The following is a 24,085-nucleotide window of genomic DNA, read 5'->3' as shown; positions in this document are numbered from 1 at the left end:
CAGAAGTGAAAAGGGCAAAGGGAGAAATCTAAACATGCCCTAGGAAAATTTGAGAGGGAGATAACAATTTTTGTTGAGGGAAAACTTCATGGAAGGGGTGGCATCTGAGTTAAACCTTGAAAAAAGGGATGGGAATCCTCAGATAGAGCTCTGGAAGAAATACATTTCCAGGCACGTGAGATGAGCTGCATATCTACAGAGAGGCAGTAGAGGGCAGGACAACATCAGGGAAATGGACAATGTTCCAGTTTGGCTAAATTAGAACATAAAGAGTGTTTGTAAGGGACTTATTTGAATAAGGTTAATAGATTGGAAACAGGTTGTAGAGGGCCTCAAATGTTAGGTTCAGGAGTTTGTATTTTTTTTTTTTTACATGCAATAAGGAGTTCTGTGAGCCAAACTCCATTTGATGGAGATTGAATGGGGATATATTGGAAGAAAAAAAATAGTTTTGTCTAGGGTTGGTGTTTATGAATTCATCAGACACTTAACCAACTCTGTTTCATTCTGTGTGTCCTGTATCTTATGTTATGAGGAAGGAGAGTGCTCCCATGGAAAAGAAGTTGATGATTATTAAGAATGGGGTCCAGAAAAATTCTGCAAATTTTATTTCCTGGATTTTAGGAGAATATGAATTACTTTTGTAGGTTATTGGTCTGACCCCCCAAAAGAGAAGATTGGTGTTTTTCCAACCATATGAAAGGTTTAATTATTGAGTGAAACATCTTTTATTTTCTTCCTTGCCCATCCAAGGCTATAATACTGATGAAACTCACAGGTTCTGCTATTTAACTAGCTCATGCTATGATCCATACAAACTGGGTGGCTGAAAAAGAAAGTTGTTTTAAAACTACAGGAGCCACAGCAGGTTTCTTTATCTTATGATCACATGACAGAATTATTTTCACAGCTGAAAGGAACTGCCCAATATACTACAGTTGGGAATCTGCTTAGATCAGCAAAAATGTCTGTATTTTCATTTTAAGTTTCTGTACTCTAATGAATAAAAGGTAAGAGCACTTGGAGTTCATACTGCACTTTTCATTGAATTTATGGAAATTCTATTTATTGGGACTTCTTACATACCGTCCAAGAATGAGTATGGATATAACTAGAATTTACATATGAAGAAACCAGATAATTCACCAAACATAAAACAGATGGAGCTGATATTTAATATGGGACACATGGTAGGAATAGTGATTTTTTTTTTACTAGTTCAACTATATGTTAAATTTGGTTCATTATGATCCTACTCTGTTATTGTTTGTTTGGTTTTAGCATCTGTGCTTTGTTATTTATCACAGAGATAACATGAATCAGGGTCGGGGGGAGGGACATGATGTCTGAGTTCCAAGCCTGTAACTAAAATAGAAAAGGACCAGGGAAACTGGTAACAGTAACAGTAACTGACGTTTATATGGCTTTTTAGACTTTCACAAAACAGAATCTCATTTGAGCCTTACAAAAATCCTTTGAAGGATGTACTACAAGCATTATTACGTCCATTTTAAAGGTGAGAAAACTGAGGCTCAGAGGCAAGAAATGGCTTGCTTCAGGGTCATAGAGCTAGTAAGTCAGTAGGTAGCTAGGGTGGTATTATAATCCAGGTCCAATATATACTATATATATATATATATCTATATATATATATATATATAATTTCCTAACAGTATTAATTCATAAGACCAATTTTCTAGTTTAATCTAGCCAAGGTTATCCTGCATATAAGATGAAAAGCTCAGAAAACAATATTTTTTCAAAATTACCTTTGTCATGCTAAACATTTACATGTGTCTCTAATGTTTATATAGAAACTAACTATTTGATATGCAAACATTATAAGTTCAAAACTGTCATGGGATAGTGGGAGGCAAATTGATAATTATTAAAGAAATGCTGCTAACTTTCTGTGTGTGTGTGTGTGTGTACATGTGTGTGCGTGTCTGCTTGTGCGTGTGTGCTCACTTTTCAGGAGAATGCCCCTGTTCCCAGGGAAGTTAATCGAAAAAAGCAAGATGAGATTGCAGCCGCATCCGTGATGCTACGCAGTGGTGACGGACGTGGCTCCACAAGGATCAATGACCTCTACATTTTTTAATCATCATTCCTCCATTTGTATTACATATGATGTATGGGTAATGATGAAGTCATAGTGTCATATATGGAAATTATTTCTGTGTAAATCATCAAGTATAAGAAGAAACTATGGGACTCTGAGCCTTCCTTTAGAGAATTACAGTGGACAAATATGTATCATAAAATCAGTTTTTAATCATTCTGACTTCAGTGAAAACTCAGAATTTCACACTGTGAATCCACGTTTACAAACATTACAGGTGGGCCTTCAGGCCTGGTTCTCCTACAACATTGTCTTCCACTATTCACACTCTTAACTGCTCATATGCAACTGGTAAATTTTCACTTTCCACTCACATAGCTCCCAACTGCTCCTTGCAGAGGCTGAGAGTCCCCATTTTTTTTTTCATTTAGATGTAACAAGCCTAGTAGTTTATGTTCATCAATTGTCTGTATATCTCTATATTTTATCCATGTACTCTTGATGTATAGAAGTAGTTTGAAACTCATTGTTTCCTTGTGGTAAGTGATTGAGATGCTGCCACAGGATTTGAGACACTGATGAATGGTGCTATTTTGGACTTTAAACATGCTCCTTGGCAAGGTAGCTCTGATGGAGTTATTTTTTTTCCATGTCCTAAGAAGGTGTTGGTACTTTGTTTTTTTGAATGTTGTTCCGTAGACTGGACTGACATGTTTTCTTGTGTCTTCAGTGTGGCTTTCCTATTCAGTGTTGTAGGGTGAGTGAATACTCCTGAAGCCCGTGAAGCACCGATGTTACAGCAGCGTGTGCTCACAATATGCAGTTGTAGCGGGAGCAACCACAAAATGTAATTGACTTATAAATCTCCTCTCTGTACCCTTGCCTGCCTAACTGAGAGAAAGGAAAAGCAATAACTTGGCAAGGGTTTTTACGAAATTCTTTTAAAAGACTACTCTGTCTGGAAGACATTTGGAGAAGGGGACAAGTTTTTAAACGAACTCTTTAAAATCCATAAGAATATGACAATTACTCCTTCCTTTAAGAATTAAAATGGAACATTTGATTTGTTTAAATGGCAGAGCAGGGATTGGCAATCCTTAGATTTTACGTTTTTGTTCTTGTTCCCAGTGAAACTGACCCAAAGTAAACCAGACAATACCATCTACTCATGAAATGTTGTGTTAGCCACGGTCTGAAAGCCCACCTTAATTTTTTTATATAACTCTGTCTTTTTAGCTCCTCCTTTGACAGGGCAGGCCTTGTTCTGAACTGTTTAGCTTCTGACTGTTAAACACCACTGCATGCACTTCATTTCCTTCTCTGCCTTCTCACAGTACCCTTGCATCTCCTTCCCACCTCCCCATTGTGTCCCCTTTCTTGTGCATTTCCCCAACTCTCCTTTTGTTAGTTTAGTTTATGCCAGCTGTACTGTATATAGAGCAAGAAACCGTATTTAGCAGTTGTGGCATTTATGAATTGTTGCAGTTGTGTATTGCTGAAAAAGCAGGCTTTTGTAATGATGTGATCTTTAATAATGCACTACAAGTACGCATTGTATTTTAGCTATTTTAGTAGGGTTTGTTCAATAAATATGAAAATATGAGGGTAACTAAGTTGACTTTGCTTGTCATTGAGAAGACCTGCCACTGTATCTTGGTACATCCATGTTACTTCGTATGTGCCAGATCAGTCTGTGGACATAAAAACACCAAACAACTAATCTCAAAGATATTGAATAGAGTCTGCTTCTTTTTCATTTCCTTTTTTCTTTCTTTGTTGTTGAGTATCTATATGGGTGGCAAAAGAAATCTCAAGATTTAATTTGCTTTGGATAGTTACATATAAGATCAATCCTATTCAAAGACCCTACAGACCATTTTCTGATTCCTTTGTCCCTTTGGTTACAAATACTCTTTCTCCACCTTCCCCTCTAGCTCTAGTCCACCTGGATTCCTCATGCCCTCAGGCTCTTTTCATCTCTCTCTTTTATGAAAGTAAACTCTCAGAACCTTCATTCCACGATATATGAAGAATAACAGCTCCATTTTGGTACTGATACATTTTGTTTTTATGTCTTAATTTCCCAATATATTCCATTCCTTTCCCCTCTTCTAACAATGAAAGAGAAATTGAAAAAAAATTCCATAAAATGAATACATCAACTAAGTCCATCAGTATATGATTTATTCTACCTCTGTAGTCTCCTACTTTTTCAGAGAAAGGAGAGAGGTACATTTTCATCTATCTTCTGTATCTGTATAGATACATTTTCATGCCTCTATAATGGCCAAGCTTGGTCATTATAATTACAGAGTTTTAGATACTAATTTTTTTGTTATTGCTGTTTTCGTTTACATTGTGGTAGTCATATATATTGTTTTCATGGCTCTGCTTTACATCTTTTCATATCTGTCTTCCTGTGTCTCTCTGTATTCTTCATAGTTATCATTTTTTATGACTTAATTACCCTGTGAGTGATGGGTAATATTCCAGTATATTCAACTACCATCATTTGCTTAGATTTTCTGCAATCGAGTGTGCATCTGCTTTGTTTCTAGTTATTTGTTGCCACAGAAACTGCTGTTATACATGTTTTGGTGTATGTTGGACTTTATCTCTGACAATGACCTATATAGAATTTATGTTTTGCAGTGTCAGCATTTTAAAAATAATAACAACCTTGTGAGGTGGGTAGTATAAACAGTCCTACCCCCATATTATAGATGAAGAAACAGGCTCTAAAAGATTAGGTCCCTTGTCCAGAATCATACAGTTGGTAAATGTCAGAGCTGAGACTCAAAACCAATTGTCCTTTTAGAATCAGCATTGTTCTCAAGGGATGAAGGGATCTTAAGTGTTCAAAGCAGGCAAAGATAGAGTGTGGGGGCATTTGGGACTTGCTGACACCTCCAAATGCCTCTGAAATTATAGGACCTGGCCCTTGTCTGTATTGTCTTAGATCATGAGAAACAGTAGAAATGGATAGATCTGGCTTAAATAACGTTAGTCACTTTTCCATTATGGATTTAATGAGGAATCTGCAGATTGTCCTAAAATTCTATTTTTGCCAATGATTTAGATCACATATTCTCAGATCAAGAAGCCATCTAGGCCAATCTGTACCTCATTAGAAACTACTTACCTTTTGCTTTGTTTGATTATCTTTAGTATGAGGGTTTTCACTACTTTTTGAGGCAGACTCTTCCTCTTTTGGACAGTTCTTTCAGGGAATTCTTTTCATTGAAATGCTTTTGTCCCTTTCACCCATTGCTTTTAATTCTGTTTCCTCAGAATTTAATTCTGTTTGCCAATTAAAATAATCCAATCCCTTTTATACATGGCAACCCTTCATATACTTTTCAAGATGGCATCATGGCCCTCACTTGTCTTCTTCTCTCTAGGCTAAACATAGTTCCTTCAATTAATTCCTGTGTGGTATGGACTCTTCTACCTTCCTCAGGTTGTATTCTAGTTTGTCAGTGTTTGTGAAATGTGCCCAGAACGAATGAACAAATGAAAAAAAAAGCACTTGTTGAAAACTTCCTGTATGCAAATCACTGTACGAAGTCATGAACATGCAAATAGAAAAGATAGTCTTCACATTCTAATGATGGTGGAGACTACACATATGGAAAGTTTCAGCTATAAGTCACATGGAAAAGTCCCATGATCCTTATGGGGTAGCAACAAAACAAATGGTAATGCTTATTAATTGTCATTTTCACTGACAAAAATCACATCAGTTTCTGACATTGAATCCTTTGACAATGCATGTGACTTTGCTGACAAGAACTCTTTCTTCCAGGCCCTGAGCAGCTATAGCACCTGTAATAAGGAGTTGACAAGCTAAGGTGTTGCTTCTAAGGATGATAGCTTTGGGCATCATGATGGAAGTATTGCTATTTTGATGACTCCTGGGTTCAGGGTCCTGGTCTTATCTCAATCAGGCTCTTAGTGGGTATGATGGTGGTTTAACTTACCTAACACATGCTTCCTCATCTCCCTCCCTAGGGATACCTTGCTACTTCAGCTAGACTAGCCTACTTGCCATCTGGGTGGGAAGTGGTTGGCAGTTGGTGGGGATGACTGACCCTTCACAAGAGTTAATTCCTAAATTCTGGCTGTAAGAGCTGGCCAGAAAGCACAGGTGGTCTGGGGCTTATCTGCCTGTTGGTGGTGATTTATATACAGTTGCTGTTGGTAGTCAAGAAGGTGGATCACTTCTTCACAATTATTTCTCCCTTCAGTGAGGACTATGAAGACTGAGCTGAACTTAACACAAACACTTGTGTCTGATGACAGGACTATCACCACCCTTCATCTGAATATCATACATTTCAGTGAAGCCTAAGACTACATTAGCTTGCTTGGCTGCCATGATTTGCTTCCTCCATTGAAGCTTTTACTTGTTTGTTGTGCTGAGGGGAGGGAAAATTACAAAACTTTTCGTCCAAATCTTAACAATATTCAACATCTGAGGAGTTCACAAAATATACCTCACAGCTGAATTTCCTGTCTCCCATAGTTTAGTGTCTACTATTACCTTCACGTTAAAATCTTTGTCAGATTTGTCAGGTTCATTTTATTGCCAGCCAGACCAGGTTGAATTTATAGTGCTTTGCAGCTTACAAAACCCTTTTCTTACAGCTTCTTTATTTTACATGTAGCAGTGGTATGATATGGGGTTGTGCTAGTGAATGAAGTTTTGGAGATATCGATTTGACTCCAAAGACATAAATGGATCAGGTGTACTCCCAGTTATTCCTTGGTTGCCTTTCCCTACCAGAGAAATGGTCTTCCTCTGAAACCATGCCCCAGGAAACATTGAGGAAAAAACATATTGTGAAGGCTTCCTTTCCATTATTCACAGTTCCACTCACCGTCTCTCCAGATTGCCAAGCTTACTCCTAGAGAAAACTTCCAGTTTCTGAGTCTCCAGCCATAGAACTATTCTGTCAAATGCCATAATTTTAAAACTATCTCTTGTACATGATTTCTCTCTGCTGATTTGAGCAAGGCTACATGTAAATAAGCAATGCCATGGTTAACTATGTTTATGATACTTAAGTGAAAAAGTAAACAGAAAAATAAGCACATTAAAAAAAAAACATTTTAAGAAGTAGACCCTCAACCTTTTGGGGTCTATATGGAGGTAGAGAGGGAGGGCAGTCATTCTGTTCAATGATACTGAATCCATTTTGATACCTTTCCTGCAAGAGCTCCATTCCTAGAATCTGGTGTTAGGGATCACAGAGACGACCCTGCTTCCTCCATTGCTTTTACCTTCCCAATCAGAGCAACTGCTTGTTCTCACTTCTCTGTGTTGCCCTTGCGCTGGCACTTGGCTTCAACTACTCACTATCCCTCAGGGTTATCAACATTTAAAGAGGATCTGTTCCTCCACCCTTCGTAAGATGTTCCAACTTGAAACAACTGGTCCTAAGGAAAATTTTCCTTAAATATGAGAGTATCATGTAGTAGATAAGAGAACCAAACCCTGAGTCAGAATTATCTGGATTCAAGTCCTTCTGCCACATGGTGTGTGACTAGAGACAAGTTATTTTAATTTCTTAGTGCCCCAGGTAACTATAAGATTAGTAAATGGTGGAACAACTGATATTCATGGGCAAATGGAATTTCTTCATTTCAGAGTTCCCTGGTTTTTATCAGTGAAATCAAGGGTCTGAACAATAACCAAAAATATTAGCATTGCTATACCTTAAAATCATTTTTCCAGTAATTTTTGCCATCTAGGTCTCCATTATTTATTTTGAGTACTCTCTGATTTAATATCTATAGAATTTAAGCAGGGAGGGACCTTAGAAGTGATCTAATATAAATTTTGTAGATTAGTAAACCAAAGTCCAGAGAGGTGAAGCAACTTGTCTTGGATGATTTACTGCAAAAGCAACCTTGAGCAACATCTAATTCAATTCCCTCAACAAGTAGGCATCTCATATAAATGGCTTGGCTGCTATTTAACTCAAGTCGTTGGCCATAGGCCACAAAAGGGAAAATCTGCGATTCTACCTGTTAGAATCCTTATCAGAAGATTAATTGTTTAGGGTTTTCATAACTACTTACCTTAAACAAAAATTATACTTCAATTATCTATGATTTCATCCCTCTAGAGATGTAGACCACAAAGCCTCCATACCTTATTACATGGTTTACTGATTTGTTATGGCAAAAAAACAAAACAAAACAAAATAGAATGCCCCAAAATCGCCAAGTGATCGCCAACCTCAAGACAAAAGAACAGCCACATTAATTTGAAGGTGGCAGGGCAAGATGGTTCTGCAGTACAGTTTAAGATTTAGAGGCATATACCACTTAGTAAAGTAATGGACGTCTAGTGTGAATGACAGGGTTTGTCAAAGAGGTAGATCAGATTCCAATTTGATGGGCAGCCAATCAATGAAACAGATATTCCTGCACAGTTAGAAATGGGGGATGAATATACAATTGATGTATTCTATCAGCAGACAGGAGATGTTTACTAATTTTAGAGAACCTATTTCTAGCACCTACCTTGGTTTCCTCTTTATTGAGCATAAAGTCCTCAGGGAGAAAACTTGACTTGCTAGCATCCTGAAATCAAATATCAATGGGAAGGAAACATTTAAAGCAAATAACATCCATTTAATATCTTTCTTAATGTTTACTTTATGAACTGTAAAATATACCAATCAGTTGCAGAAAGATTAAGCTTTTTTTGTCAGAAAAGAAGAGGGTGATACGTATTCTCAGAATACATGAAACCTAAAGAAATACTTTTGAAACAAGTAATCATTTCACCAACCAAAGACTAACAATTTGAATCGGATTTTTCAAAAAGTGTTTTACCTACAAATAGAGCCTGTAAAACAACCAAAATCCAAAAGACAATCCAAATAAACCGAACCAAAAATAAGTGGATGAGGAATCTCTGAATCATGCAGATTTGTTTGTGGAAATGGAGGAATTTATGAAGGCAATTTACAACCTAGTCACTCTCATCAGAAATTTCAAAAGGACTTTCCTAAAAAAGCGTAGGCTTTGTGATCAAGGGAGATAATGCAAGGAAATGATAGAAACTGCAATGTACCAAGTTCCACAAATTTAGAATCTTCTAGACATCTAACAATATATGATCTAATGGCTAGAATTAACATCAGAAGCTCACCATCTTTTATGAACTGATAGATGACAAGTCCGCATACTATTAGTGCACCTCAAGATATTTTTAAGAACTCAACCAATGAACTATTTTATAAAATTTTCATAGAATTATTACCCAAAGTTGCCACAATACAACAAAGATCCATAAAAGCTGAAGAACAACAGTTTAAAAAGATGTTGCCGGATTATTATACTCATAATCTCTAAATAATATGGAATAAATGTAGAGACCTGGCAGAGGAATCTAAATCACATGAGAACAAGATCAAGCAAATATCATCCCTGTTGTCCTACTAAAGTTGTGATAAGGGTGTTTTCAATGAGCCTACAGAGAATACTTTTTTCAACTCTTGAACAAGCTTGTTTTATTCACTTCTGCTATTTCATAGTATAAAGGAGAATAGCTACTTGTCCTAGGATGGAGTCTCTCTGAACTCCATTAGATAAGATGAGAAAAAATGAAATAATGTCAATTCACTTTTATGTATTCCTTTAAGATCTACAAAGCTCTTTACTTTCAGCAGGAGGTATTTCTCTCTTACTTGCATGGCCATTTTAGAGAGGCTGTAAGGACTATGGTAAGATTCCAGGTAAGGAGAAACAAAGGCAAAGGGGCAGCAAATAGGGATTGGGGATAAGGGGAAGAAAGCCAGTGAGAATAGAGCCACCTTAAAAAAAAAAAAGATTAAAGTAAGGAAAGAGACATAGTTCTGTGTTTTTAGCCAAAGAGAGCGAGGGGTACAGTGAGGGAAGTCACAGCATCAAAACAAAACAGTATTAGAGACACATGGAGGAAAATACAAACCTAATTCTCACAACTTTAAATGTGGATGAATTAAACAACCCAATAAAATGAAACAATGACAGATTGAATAAGAAAGCATATCGCTACAATCTGTAGTTTACAAAACAAGGACATACACAAAATAAAGCTGAGGGGGTGGAAAAAAAATCTACTATGAAGCAGTTGAATCCCCAAAAACAAGAGTTGTAATCATACTATCTGACAAAGCTAAAAACAAACATTCAGAAATAAAAAGGAATAATGAGGAAAACTATATTATGCTGAAAGGAACCTGAGACAACAAACCATCACCAGTATTAAACACATATGCTCCAAATGCCTTAGTATCCAAATTCATAAAAGAAACATCGATTGAGCTATAAGAACATGTAAACAGCAACGCAATAGGGATGAGACTTCAGCATCTCTATCTCAATTTTAGATGAGTTTAGCAGAAAGATAAAATGGAAAATATAGAACTGAATAAATTGCTGGAGAAACTAGAGCTAAAAGACTTATGGCATCTAAATGGGACTGCAAAAGTAGTAAGTATCAGCACTCTCACACTTGGAACTTATTTTAAAAATCAACTATATATCGCAGCATAGGGATATTGCAGACAATGTAAAAAGGCAGATATAGCAGATACAATCTTTGTCGATTATAATACCACAAAAGAAGTCATTGGTTCAAGGACCACAAAAGACACAAACTTGAATGGAAACTTAATGATGAAATTCTAAACATTTAGTGGATCAAAGAACAAATCATAGCAATAATAATTATGTAAAAGGATATGATGAAGATGAAAGAAATTATGAAATAAGCTACTCAAACTTCTGGGGTGCAACTAAAGCAGTCCTCAGGGGAAAAATCATATCCCTAAAACTATAAAAGAATTACTGAACTTGATATACATCTAAAAAAGTAGAAAGCCTAAACCTAAAATAAGCACAAAAGAGGAGATATTAAAAACCAGAGGAAAAATAGATAAATTGAAAAACAAACCCCATAAGAATCGTCAATAAAATTAAAAACTGATTCATTGAGAAGACTAGTAAAATTGATAAACTAATTGTTGATCTATCTGATGAAAAAGAAGAGGGCAAGGTAAAACCCATTTATGCTAAGAAAAAGCCTATGAAGCATAGTTATAGAGGGACATTTTAATATCAAAATCAATAAAAGAGCAAATAAGAAGGTAAAATCGCAACAAATTCAGAATAAATAAAAAGAGTAATCAGAACCTGTGCACAAGCACAGGTAAATGCTTAGAAAATTTAGAATGAAAAAGAAATAGAGGAATACTTTCAAAAACAAAATACTCATGCTGTTAGAAGACTAGATGGAGATCTTAAATATCCCAATCTCAGAAGAAAAAAAAAATAGGATTAGCAATAAAAGCACTGCCAAAGAAAAATCTCTTATGGGATTGACAGGAGAATTCTGTCCAACTTTTGGTGAAAAATTATACATTACAATTCACAAATTAGTTCCCCAAATTGGGAAATAATGTTCCCTCCCAGAATGCTTTTTTTTTGAGACAAATGTAGTGCTCATATCAAAACTAGAGAAGGATAAAACACAGAAAGAAAACTATAGACCAAGATCATTAATGAATATTGAGTCCAAATTTTTAAATAAAATCCTGTGAAACACACTACAATGATTTATCCATGAAATAAATTATTATGACCAAGGGGGATTTATACTCATGGATACGAGGATGGTTACATTAAGTAAAAATGTAAACATAATTATCATAAAAACCAAAACATCTAAAACCATGTGATTATCTCAATAGATAGAAAAAAATCCTTTGTACAACAACATTCATTTATGCCAAGAACCCTATAAAGTAAAGGCATAGAGGGACCTTTTAAAATATAAAATATAAAAGGCATCTGCTTAAAATAAAAAAAAAAACCAACACCCAAGCATCATACACATTCAATGGGGATACACTAGACTCCTTCTCAATAAAAATAGGAGTAAAGGAAAGATGCTCACTTTCCCCATTATTGATTTATATAGTTCTGGAAATGTTAGCAATAGCAATGGCAAGAGAACAAAGTTAAAGATATAGAATAAGAGTGGGAAAAAACTATCCCTCTGTGCTGATGATATAATGGTTTCCTTGGAAAATTCTAGGGAAATAGCAACAACATTAATTGAGACAATAACTTCAATCGAGTTGCAAGTTACAAAATAAACCCTCAAAAATCAGCTACATTTTTATATAATAATATAATAAAAATCTGAGAAGTAGTAACAAAAAGGGAGATCCTATTCCAAATAGCTACAAAATAATAAAAAAAGAAATGATAGAAATGAGGGCAGAAGAGAGGGGGCAAATAAAAGGAAAAGAGGGGAAGAAAAGAGAGGGGGAGATGATAAAAAGGGAGGCCAGATTGAGAGAGGGGTACCCAGAAGCAAAACATTGGTAAGAAGGGAAAGAGTAAAAGGTGAGAGGAAAGTATAAAGAGGGGGAAAATAGGATGGAGGGAAATGCACAGTTAGCAATCATAACAGTGAATGTTAATAGGATGAAGTCTCCCATAAATAGGAAGCAGGTAGCCAAGTGGATTAAAAATCAGAATCCTATGATATGTTGTTTACAAGAAACACTTTTGAAGCAGAGAGATACAGACAGAATACAGGTAAAAGGCTGGAATAGAATATATTATATAAAAAGCAGGGATAGCAATCCTGATCTCAGACAAAGCAAAAGTAAAAGGAGAATTCATTAAAAGAGATAGAGAAGGAAACTACATCTTGCTAAAAGATACCATAGACAATGAAGTAATATCAATACTAAAAATATGTGCAGCAAGTGCTGTAGCATCTAAATTCTTAGAGAAGTTAACGGAATTACAGGAAGAAATAGAGAGTAAAACTATACTAGTTGAGGCATACTATTATACCTCCCCTCTCAAAACTAGATAAATCTAACCACAAAATAAACAAGGAAGAGACTAAGGAGGTGAATAGGATTTTAGAACAGTTAAATGTGATAGACCTTTGGAGAAAACTGAATGGGGATATGTAACAGGAGGGATAACAGGATATGTAACACAGGAGGGTCTGCTGTACAGGTTCTTAGATATGCTTTTCTAAAAGGAAAGCAACTTTTGAGGGGTCAACAATCTACTTTAATCAAGTTATATATATATATATATAATTCACTTAGTTCAAAGGAAAAAAACCAACAGACAGAGCTCCCAACTGTCTGACCATAAGCAATACATACATCACAGATCAACAGACAGATCCAACTGTTGGATCATACATACATAGTTACCAGAGAGAGAAGGAGCAACATCTGGGTTTTCAAAGCTGTGGGGGGGGAGGGGAGAGGGCTCCTTAGTGGTCACCCAGAGGGTCATCTGGCCAACCAAACACTTCCAAGGACTAAGCCCCAAAACAAAACCTCATCTCAGAGTATATATATATACTTCTCAGAGCCAGAGGGCATCATAACCCTTGAGAACCAATGCCTCATTAGAAATTAAGGAAAGGTGTGACCTTCCTAAAAAAACAGATCTCCCCTAATCAAACTTCCCTTAATGGGAAGGCTCATTAATGGGTGGGGAAGATCTTTAACTTTCATTAACATAATTAACATTACAGGATAGAAAGGAATATACCTTTTTCTCAGTGGTACATGGTGCCAACACAAAGATTGACCATGTATTAAGGCACAAAAACCTCATAATCCAGAGCAGAAAGACAGAAATAGTCAGTGCATCCTTTTCAGATCATGAGCTATAAAAATTACATGTAATAAATGGCCATGGAAAGATAGTCTAAAAATTAGTTGAAAACTAAGTAATCTAATCCTAAAGAATAAGTGGGTCAAACAATAAATCATAGAGAGGATCAATCATTTCATCAAAGAGAATGACAATAATGAGACGGCATACCAAAATTGATGAGATGCAGCCAAAATAGTTCTTAGGGGAAATTTTGTATCTCTAAATGATCACATGAATAAAATACAGAAGAAGTAGATCAATGAATTGGGCATGCAACTAAAAAAGCTAGGAAAAGAACAAATTAAAAATCCCTAATTAAATACCAAATTAGAAATTCAAAAAATCAAAGGAGAGATTAATAAAATTGAAATTAAGAAAACTATTGAACTAAAAAATAAAACTAAGAGCTGGCTTTATGAAAAAAAAGAATGAAACAGATAATTATTTTTTTAAAAAAGAAAGGGAAAAAAACCAAATTATCAGTATAAAAATGAAAAGGATGAATGCACCACCAGTGAAGAGGAAATTAAACCAATAATTAAGAGCTATCTTGCCCAACTGTATGCCAATAAATCTGACAATCTCAGTGAAATGGATGAATATTTGCAAAAATATACATTGCTCAGATTAACAGAAGAGGAAAAAATGTCTAAATAAGCTCATTTTAGAAAAATAAATTGAATAAGCCATCAATGAACTCCCTAAGAAAAAAATCTCCAGGGTCAGATGAGTTTACAAGTGAATTCTAACAAACATTTGAATAATTAATTCTAATACTATATAAGCTATTTAGAAAAACAGGCAAAGAAAGAGTCCTACCAAATTCCTTTTATGACACAAATATGGTGCTGATACCTACACCAGAAAGAGCCAAAACAGAGAAAGAAAATTGTAGACAAATTTCCCTAATAAATATTGATGCAAAGATTTTAAATAAAATATTAGCAAAGAGATTAAAGTAACATGTCACTAGGATAGCACACTATGACCAGGTGAGATTTACCAGGAATACAGGGCTGGTTCAATTTTAGGAAGACCATCATTGTAATTTATCAATAAAAATAATTTATCAATAAAAAAGCTAACAGAAATCATATGACTGTATCAATAGATGCAGAAAAGGCTGTTGACAAAATAGAACAGCCATTCCTATTAAATACATTAGAGAGCATAGGAAAAAAAATGGAACTTTCCAAAATGATATTTAGTATCTATCTAAAACCATCAGCAAGCATTATCTGCAATGTGGATAACTTAGAAACTTTCCCAATAAGATCAGGAGTGAAACAAAGATGCTCATTACCACCACTATATTCAATATTGTACTAGAAATGCTGACTTTAGCAATAAGAGAAGTAAAAGAAATGAAAGGAATTGGAATAGGCAATGAGGAAACAGAACTATCACTCTTTGGAGATGATGTGTTGAATCAACTAAAAACCTATTTGAAAAAATTAATAACATTAGCAGAGTTGAAGGGTATTAAAAACCCACATAAGTCATCAGCATTTCTATATATTACCAACAAAGCCTAGTAGCAAGAGGTAAAAAGAAAAGTTTTATTGAAAATAACTGTAGTCAATATAAAATATTTGGGAGTCTACTTGCCAAGAAAAACCCAAGAATTATATGAAAATAATTATAAAACACCTTTCACACTAATAAAGTCATATCTAAACAGTTAGAAAAGTATTAATTGCTCATGGGTAGGCCAAGCTAATATAATAAAAAATGACAATTCTACCTAAATTAATTGATTTATTCAGTGCCATACCAATCAAACTACCAAAAATATTTTATAGAGCTTGAAAAAATAATAAGAGAATTCACCTAGAAGAACAACAGGGCAAGAATATCAAGGGAATTAATTTTAAAAAAATGTAAAATGTCCTAGCCAAGCCAAATTTGAAAGTGTGTGATAAAGTGGTTTGGTACTGGCTAAAAAACAGAGTGGTGGATCAGTAGAATGAGTTAGGCACAAAAGACATAGTAGTATATGACTGTAGCACTCTATTATTTGATAAACCCAAAGACTCCAGTTTCTGGGATAAAAACTCACTATTTGACAAAAACTACGAGAATAGTATGGCAGAAATTAGGTATAGATCATCACTTTACACTGTAGACCAAGATAAGATCAAAATGAGTACATGATTTAGACATAAAGGGTGATAACCAGAAGAAAATCAGGAGAGCAAGGAATAGTTTACCTATCAGATCTATAAAGAATGGAAGAGTTTATAACCAAATGAAATGCAAAGTAGATCATTTTGATTACATTAAATTAAAAAGCATTTGCACAAACAAAATCATTGCAACCAAGATTAGATGGAAATCGGAAAGCTAGGAAACAATTTTTATAGCAAGTATTTCTGATAAAGGCCTCATTTTTGAAATATATAGAAATGTGATTCAAATTTATATGAATACAAGTCATTCTCCAATTGATAAATGATCAAAGGATATGAACAGGCATTTTTCAGATAAAGAAACCAAAGCTATCTATAGTAACATGAAAAAATGCTCTAAATCACTATCGAATAGAGAAATGCAAATTATAACAACTCTGAGGTACCACCTTATACCTATCAGTTTGACTAATATGACAAAAAGGGGAAATGATTCATGTTGGAGAGGATGTGGGAAAATTGAGACAATAATGCACTGTTGTTGGAGTTGTGAACTGATCCAATCATTTTGGAGAACAATTTGGAATTATTCCCAAAGGGCAACTAAGCTATGCATACCCTTTGATCCAACAATACCAGTACTAGGCCTGTATCCCAAAAAGATCATAAAAAAAGGGAAGAGGACCCACTTGTACAAAAATATTTATAAGAGGTCTTTCTGTGGTGGCAAAAAGTTGGAAATTAAGGGGATGTCCATCAATTGGAGAATGGCTGAACAAGTTGTGGTATAGGAATTAATGAAATACTATTGTGGTATATGAAATGATGAGCAGGTAAATTTCAGAAATACTTGTACAAATTCATACAAAGTGAAATGAGCAGAACCAGGAGAATATTGCACATAGTAATAACAATATTGTATGGTGATCAACTACAATAAAGTTATCTCTTCTCAGCAATACAATAATCCAAGACAATTCCAAAAGATTCATGATGGATAACATGATGGATTAATATTTTCTACATCCACAGAAAGAACTATAGAATCTGAATGCAGATTGAAGCATGTTATTTTCACTTGTTTTGTTTCTCTTGGTTTTTCCCTTCTGTTCTGATTCTTCTTTCACCACATAACTAATGTGGAAATATGTTTAACCTGACTGTACGTGTATATCCTATATCAAATTGCTTGCTGTCTTAGGGAGGTGAGAAGGAAGGAAGGGAGAAAAATTTGGAACTCAAAAATCACATAAAATAAATGTTGAAATTACTTTACATGTAATTTGAAAAATAAAATAAATAAATAAAAATTCACTGAAGAAAATTCTTTAAAAAATAGAGTTGGTCAAACAGAAAAGGAAGTACAAAAGTACATTAAAGAAAATCATTTCTTAAAAATTAGATGTGGGCAAGCAGATAGGGACTTTATGAGACAAGTCTTTAAAAAAATCAAAAGAACGAAAAAAATAGAAGAAAAAAATATGAAATATCACATTGGAAAAACAACTGACCTGGAAATTAGATCCAGGAGAGATAATTATTGATTACCTGAAATCCATGATCAAGAAAAGAGCCTACACTACCCTGATAATCCTAGAATCAGAGGGTAGAATAGAAAGGGAAAGAATCCACTGATTACCTCCTGAAAGAGATTCCAAAATGAAAACTTAGCTTAATTCCAGATCTCACAAGTCAAGGAGAAAATACTGCAAGTAGCCAGAATGAAACAATTCAAACATTGTGGATTCACAGTCAGGATTACACAGAATTTAGTAGCCTCTATATTAAAGAATCAGAGGATTTAGAATATGATATTCCAGAAATCAAAGGAGCGAGAATCACAACCAAGGATCATCTCTCCAGCAAAACTGAGTATAGTCTTTCAGGGGGAAAATTCGATATTCAGTGAAATAGAAGACTTTAAAACATTGCTGATGAAAAGACAAGAACTGTACAGAAAGTTTGACTTTCAAATAGAAGGTTCAAGAGAAATAAAAAAAGACAAACAGGAGGGGGGAGGAGCCACAATGGCAGAGTAGAAAGATACACATATGCTAGCTCCGAACCCACAGCCCATGAAATATCTGTAAAGAAGACCTCCCAACAAATTCTGGAGCAGCAGAAGCCACAGAATAACAGAGTGGATGAGATTTCTGTTCCAGAGAGACCTGAAAAACTGACCCGAAAGGTCTGTTGCACCCTGGATCCAGAGCAGAGCCCAGCCCTGACTCGGCCTCGTGGCACCTAGGGGAGCAGATCCGAGCAGGCTTCAGGGACAGACTCTCCAGCAGCCACGCAGGTCCCTCCACCCCCAGGGCCAAAGGTCAGTGAGAGGGTCTTTTCAGCTTGCTGAGAGGGTAGCAGGGTGTCCCCATAACTCAGGCACCCTCAGGAGGCAGCAACAGACAGGGGCTCCCAAAGCAGGCAGGAGCTTGGATCCATTGTTGAAGGTCTCTGCATAAACCCCTGAGGGAACTGAGTTTTGTGTGTGTCGGCACTGCCCCCACCTGAGCACCTGAACTTAATCTCACGCTGAATAGTAGCCCTGCCCCCACCCAAAGCCCTGAGGCTGGCAAACAGCATTTGAATCTCAGACCCCAAGTGCTGGCTGTGTGGAGGCTGGGTGGATCTGGAGGCCAGGTGGGTGTGGAGAGGACACTCAGAAGTCAAGTAACCAACTGGGAAAATGCCCAGAAAAAGGGGGAAAAAAATAAGACCATAGAAGGTTACTTTCTTGGTGAACAGATATTTCCTCCTTCCTTTCAGATGAGGAAGAACAGTGCTTACCATCAGGGAAAGACATAGAAGTCAAGGCTTCTGTATCCCAAACATTCAGAATAAATATTCAACGTGCTCAAGCCATGGAAGAGCTCCAAAAGGATTTTGAAAATCAAGTTAGAGAGGTGGAGGAAAAACTAGGAAGACAAATGAGAGACATGCAAGAAAAGCATGAAAAGCAGGTCAACACCTTGCTAAAGGAGACCCAAAAAAATGCTGAAGAAAATAACAACTTGAAAAATAGGTTAACTCAATTGGCAAAAGAGGTTCAAAAAGCCAATGAGGAGAAGAAGGCTTTCAAAAGCAGAATTAGCCAAATGGAAAAGGAGGTTCAAAAGCTCACTGAAGAAAATACTTCTTTCAAAATTAGAATGGAACAGATGGAGGCTAATGACTTTATGAGAAACCAAGAAATCACAAAACAAAACCAAAAGAATGAAACAATGGAAGACAATGTGAAATATCTCATTGGAAAAACAACTGACCTGGAAAATAGATCCAGGAGAGACAATTTAAAAATTATGGGACTAGCTGAAAGCCATGATCAAAAAAAGAGCCTAGACATGATCTTTCATGAAATTATCAAGGAAAACTGCCCTGAGATTCTAGAACCAGAGGGCAAAATAAGTATTCAAGGAATCCACCAATCACCTCCTGAAAGAGATCCAAAAAGAGAAACTCCTAGGAACATTGTGGCCAAATTCCAGAGTTCCCTGGTCAAGGAGAAAATATTGCAAGCAGCTAGAAAGAAACAGTTCAAGTATTGTGGAAATACAATCAGGATAACACAAGATCTAGCAGCTTCTACATTAAGGGATCAAAAGGCTTGGAATAGGATATTCCAGAAGTCAAAGGAACTAGGACTAAAACCAAGAATCACCTACCCAGCAAAACTGAGTATAATACTTCAGGGGAAAAAAATGATCTTTCAATGAAACAGAGGACTTTCAAGCATTCTTGATGAAAAGACCAGAGCTGAAAAGAAAATTTGACTTTCAAACACAAGAATGACGAGAAGCATGAAAAGGTAAACAACAAAGAGAAGTCATAAGAGACTTACTAAAGTTGAACTGTTTACATTCCTACATGGAAAGACAATATTTGTAACTCTTGAAACTTTTCAGTATCTGGGTAGTGGGTGGGATTACACACACACACACACACACACACACACACACACACACACAGAGAGAGAGAGAGAGAGAGAGAGAGAGAGAGAGACAAAGAGCACAGAGTGAATTGAATAGGATGGGATCATATCTGAAAAAAAGAAATAAGGGGTGAGAGAGAAATATATTGGGAAGAGAAAGGGAGAAATGGAATGGGACAAATTATCTCTCATAAAAGAGGCAAGCAAAAGACTTTTCAGTGGAGGGAAGAAGAAGGGAGGTGAGAGAAAAACATGAAGTTTACTCTCATCATATTCGACTGAAGGAAGGAATAAAATGCACACTCATTTTGGTATGAAAACCTATCTTACAATACAGGAAAGTGGGGGAGAAGGGGATAAGCAGGGTGGGGGGGAGGATGGAAGGGAGGGCAATGGGAGGAGGGAGCAATTTGAAGTCAACACTCTTGGGGAGGGACAGGGTCAAAAGAGAGAATAGAAGCAATGAGGGGCAGGATAGGATGCAGGGAAATATAGTTAGTCTTACACATGACTATTATGGAAGTCATTTGCAAAACTACACAGATATGGCCTATATTGAATTGCTTGCCTTCCAAAGGGAATGGGTGGTGAGGGAGGGATGAAGAGAAGTTGGAACTCAAAGTTTTAGGAACAACTGTCGAGTACTGTTCTTGCTACTAGGAAATAAGAAATACAGGCAATGGGGTATAGAAAGTTATCTGGCCCTACAGGACAAAAGAGAAGATGGGGACAAGGGAAGGGAGGGATGATAGAAGAGAGGGCAGATTGGTGATAGGGGCAATTAGAATGCTCAGTGTTTTGGGGTGGGAGGAGGGGACAAATGGGGAGAAAATTTGGAACCCAAAATTTTGTGAAAATGAATGTTAAAAGTTAAATAAATTAGTAAAAAAAAATTTTAATTTCTTCTAATCCAAACTGTTTCATCTTCCACATACCTTCTACTTTTTCCAAGCTTTTGAGAAGTGAATTTTGTTTATTTATGATAGCTTGGCTCAGGAAAAATTATATCATGCCATTTACTTTTCCAAACCTCTTTATTACATGAAAAATCCATCAGCACTTTCCCTTTTCTTCAATCATTTTCCAGACTACTATCATGTTTACCCGTATAAACTCCTTCAGTTCTTATAGACTCATTTTATTCATATCCTGAGATGCTGTTAAAATTCTCTCTCTTCATCATCCTTCTTGTATATAGAAATGGGTTTGTACCCTTAAATGATAGTTTTATTCCATATTTTTTGAAAGAGGGGAGAATTTATCCTTCATTCATTCAACATTGTATTCAACAACCATTTACTTAGCCTATAATGTGCAAAGCATTATCCTAAGGGCTCAAAGAATTAAAAAAGAGAGGCCTATCTTTATAAAACTCACATTACAATTGAGTTAGGTGGTGTTTGCTAGGGGAGGGAAGGAGGGCAAAATGAATATACAGTAATATGTACTAACAAACTATAATAATTAAACAGTATTAACATTCATAATACACTCTAATAAGGGCACTAGACAGGTAGAAAGTACTAAATAAAATAAGTAGGTTGAAGCAGACAAAATAATTTCTGACTTCGGCAATCAGGGTTAACTTCATGGAGGGAGTGGTTTAATCTGTATCTTAAAAGTATAGATAGGATTTCAATTTGTGGAGATGGAAGGGAAGGTTTTCATTATGTAACGAAAGGAATAAGCAAAAGTGAGAAAACATGATGTATTGTATGAGAGGCATTAAATTGTCCAATTTGTACACTGAACCAGAAAGAAATCCTGGAAATCCTTGTGGAATAAGTCAATGACTTGCAGAGAACCTTGAATGTCAGGCTAAGGAATATGAAATTCAGTAGGAAACTGAAGTAAATTTTATGCATAAGGAAGAATAATCTGACAGTTGTATGAAAAATGGATTTGGGGTGGGTAAAGAGTAGGGACACCAAGAAGGAGCCTTTGTAATAGTGTAGGAAATGGGAATTATGATTTCTACTAGACTTGTGACAATGGCAATAGAAAAAGAAATATATAATCAAACCAACATTACCATGATACACCCCATTCATGGATATAAATGTAACCCAGAGGGTGCATGTGTGTGTATGTGTACGTGTATGTATATACACGTACACATACATGTATCTATGTATATTTGTAAATACACAATGTATTTTTAAAATCCCATCCCTTTATACAATATTCCCCCCCAATACTTATTCCCTTTATACAAATATACCCATTCCCTTTATACAAATAAATTTTTCTCATCTTATTTAACCTTGTTTTGCATGCTATACTGCATCCAGAGTCTCTTCTTTTAAATCCCCTTAGGCTGTATCTCTATACTTGGACATTCTTGTGCTACTTGTATGACATGTTCCTATTTTAAGCTGTATCTCCCCCACACTTAGTTGATTTTATTTAGTTAGTCCTTCAAGGCTCTGTTTGAACATACTCTTTTCTCCTCCTCTTTTCCTCCTCTTCTTATACATCTTCCTCTTTTCACAAGCTCTATGTGACACTCCCTCCTTTCTATCTTCTTCTTCTGGGGTTGAGTTCTAACAAAATGAATCTTTTAGTCTGGTTTTATTTCTTTGGGTTTTTTTATTCCAGTAATTTCTCTGAATGCTTCCCCTCCTCTTCTTTCACTCCATTGCATACTTCAGACAAAGCAGTCCATTTTGAGTTAAATGTTTGATGTCTTCTTCCCTCTGTAAGAACCCATTTTTCTCTGGAATCTTCTTCCATGGATTCTTGTTCTTCCCTACCTATTTTATCTATTTTTCTTTTTTTTGCTGCCACCACTTGAAATCCATCTTCTATGTCTTCCTTGAGTCTTCTCTTGTTGCCACATTCTCCTCTTACGCTTCCAGGAGGCATTCCTGTATTCATTTGGGCAGGTGTTACCAGCTTCATTATTCCTCTTCCCCTTTCATACTGGGCTCTTGAAACTGGCCCAGCTACACTTGATCTCCCTTCATTGTGACACGGTCCTCAGACAGCTTGCCTGGATATGACCCTTTTCATCACAAAGGTTACACACAATCCTTTTTTTTTAACATGAAGATTTGCTGTGTCCTTGCTCTCCACACCTAAAAACCTTTCCATGCTACATATTATACTCCGATGATATTTACACAATGTGTTATTAATGCCTTTTGATTTTTCATGGCAGTCATTTCCTCTTTTTAAAATATTAGTTAACATTTATGAAGTTCTCAAAGAAACTATTTCATCTTATTTGATCCTGAAAACAACACTGTGAGTTAGGGGCTATGATTGCTCCTGTTTTGCAGATGAGAAAGTTGAGGCTGAAAGCAGTAAAGAGACCTGCCTGTTGTCACACAATTAGTAAGTTTGAGTCAGGATTAAAAGTTCTATCTCCCTAATTCCAAGTCTACTATACTATCCATTGCACCTTCTAGTTACCCAATTGCTTGAGTATGCTAATCCCTTTTTGAATCAAATCAGAAGAGAAAAAGGCTCAGGTGATGTTTCCCTCCCATATTTCCTTCCACTATAATAGGTCTTTTGTGCCTCTTTCTGTGAGATAATTTGCCCCATTTTACTCCTCCCTTCCCTCTTCTCCCAGTACATTCCTCCTTATCCCTTAATTTTTTTTTCTTTTGGATATCATTCCATCATAGTCAATTCATACTCATGCCCTCTTGTCTATGAATTGCCCTTTTAAAGTGCCCTAATAGTATTAAAGTTCTTTTTTTTTTTATTTTATTTTTCATTTTTAACAGTTTATAGCAGATAAAACAATTCCAACTTTTGGTCAGGTGATACTTCTTTTTAAAGTATTTATAATATGGACCACAAGAGAATTTTTTTTTAAACATTAATCAACTGAGACACAAATAATATTTATGTTGCTAAGTTCACAAGCTCTTGACCTAATTGTCTCCACAGTATTACTAAGAATTAAAGGACCCTAACTTATTGTTGTTGGTCTAAAGTCCTAAGCCTAATAGCTTAATTTTAGACTTAACCTCAGATGTTCCCCTACCAATTATCTATAATTTAATAGATCTGGTATTAAGCTTACAAACTTTTTGACTACAGGAAATAGCCACCAAGAGTAGGGACATTGCAGTGATACAATATCTCCCCAACTTCATGTCAATTCCAGGCAGGAATAGATTGTCAACTTGCATTCAGTCAGACAACGTTTGCCAGGTGTCAGCGGGGAAAGTGAGTCAGGAGAATCCTACCTCAGCCCAGGCTGAACAGCCGCTCTCCCACCTTTCCCATGAGATCACCTTTTTCAGTTCATAC

At 35.9% G+C, this 24,085-nt stretch overlaps 2 long non-coding RNA genes across 2 annotated transcripts in view; one reads left to right on the top strand and one right to left on the bottom strand.

Annotated features, from left to right (window-relative positions):
• LOC140496866 (uncharacterized) overlaps window positions 1-3,671 on the top strand; it is a 42,741-nt gene extending 39,070 nt beyond the window's left edge. The window contains exon 4 of the long non-coding RNA XR_011964426.1: window positions 1,976-3,671. This is a non-coding gene — a long non-coding RNA (uncharacterized lncRNA). The remainder of the gene's footprint in view (window positions 1-1,975) is intronic.
• On the bottom strand, window positions 2,687-22,778 carry LOC140496867 (uncharacterized). Its single transcript, XR_011964427.1, has 3 exons — window positions 22,083-22,778; window positions 8,594-8,653; window positions 2,687-3,753 (listed from the first exon to the last, which is right to left on the bottom strand). It is a non-coding gene; the product is annotated as an uncharacterized lncRNA (long non-coding RNA).
• Window positions 22,779-24,085: the final 1,307 nt, after the last annotated feature.

This window comes from Notamacropus eugenii, chromosome 3 (assembly GCF_028372415.1).
Source record: "Notamacropus eugenii isolate mMacEug1 chromosome 3, mMacEug1.pri_v2, whole genome shotgun sequence".
In the NCBI taxonomy this organism is placed as follows: domain Eukaryota; kingdom Metazoa; phylum Chordata; class Mammalia; order Diprotodontia; family Macropodidae; genus Notamacropus; species Notamacropus eugenii.
This window is presented reverse-complemented; position numbering and strand designations above follow the sequence as displayed.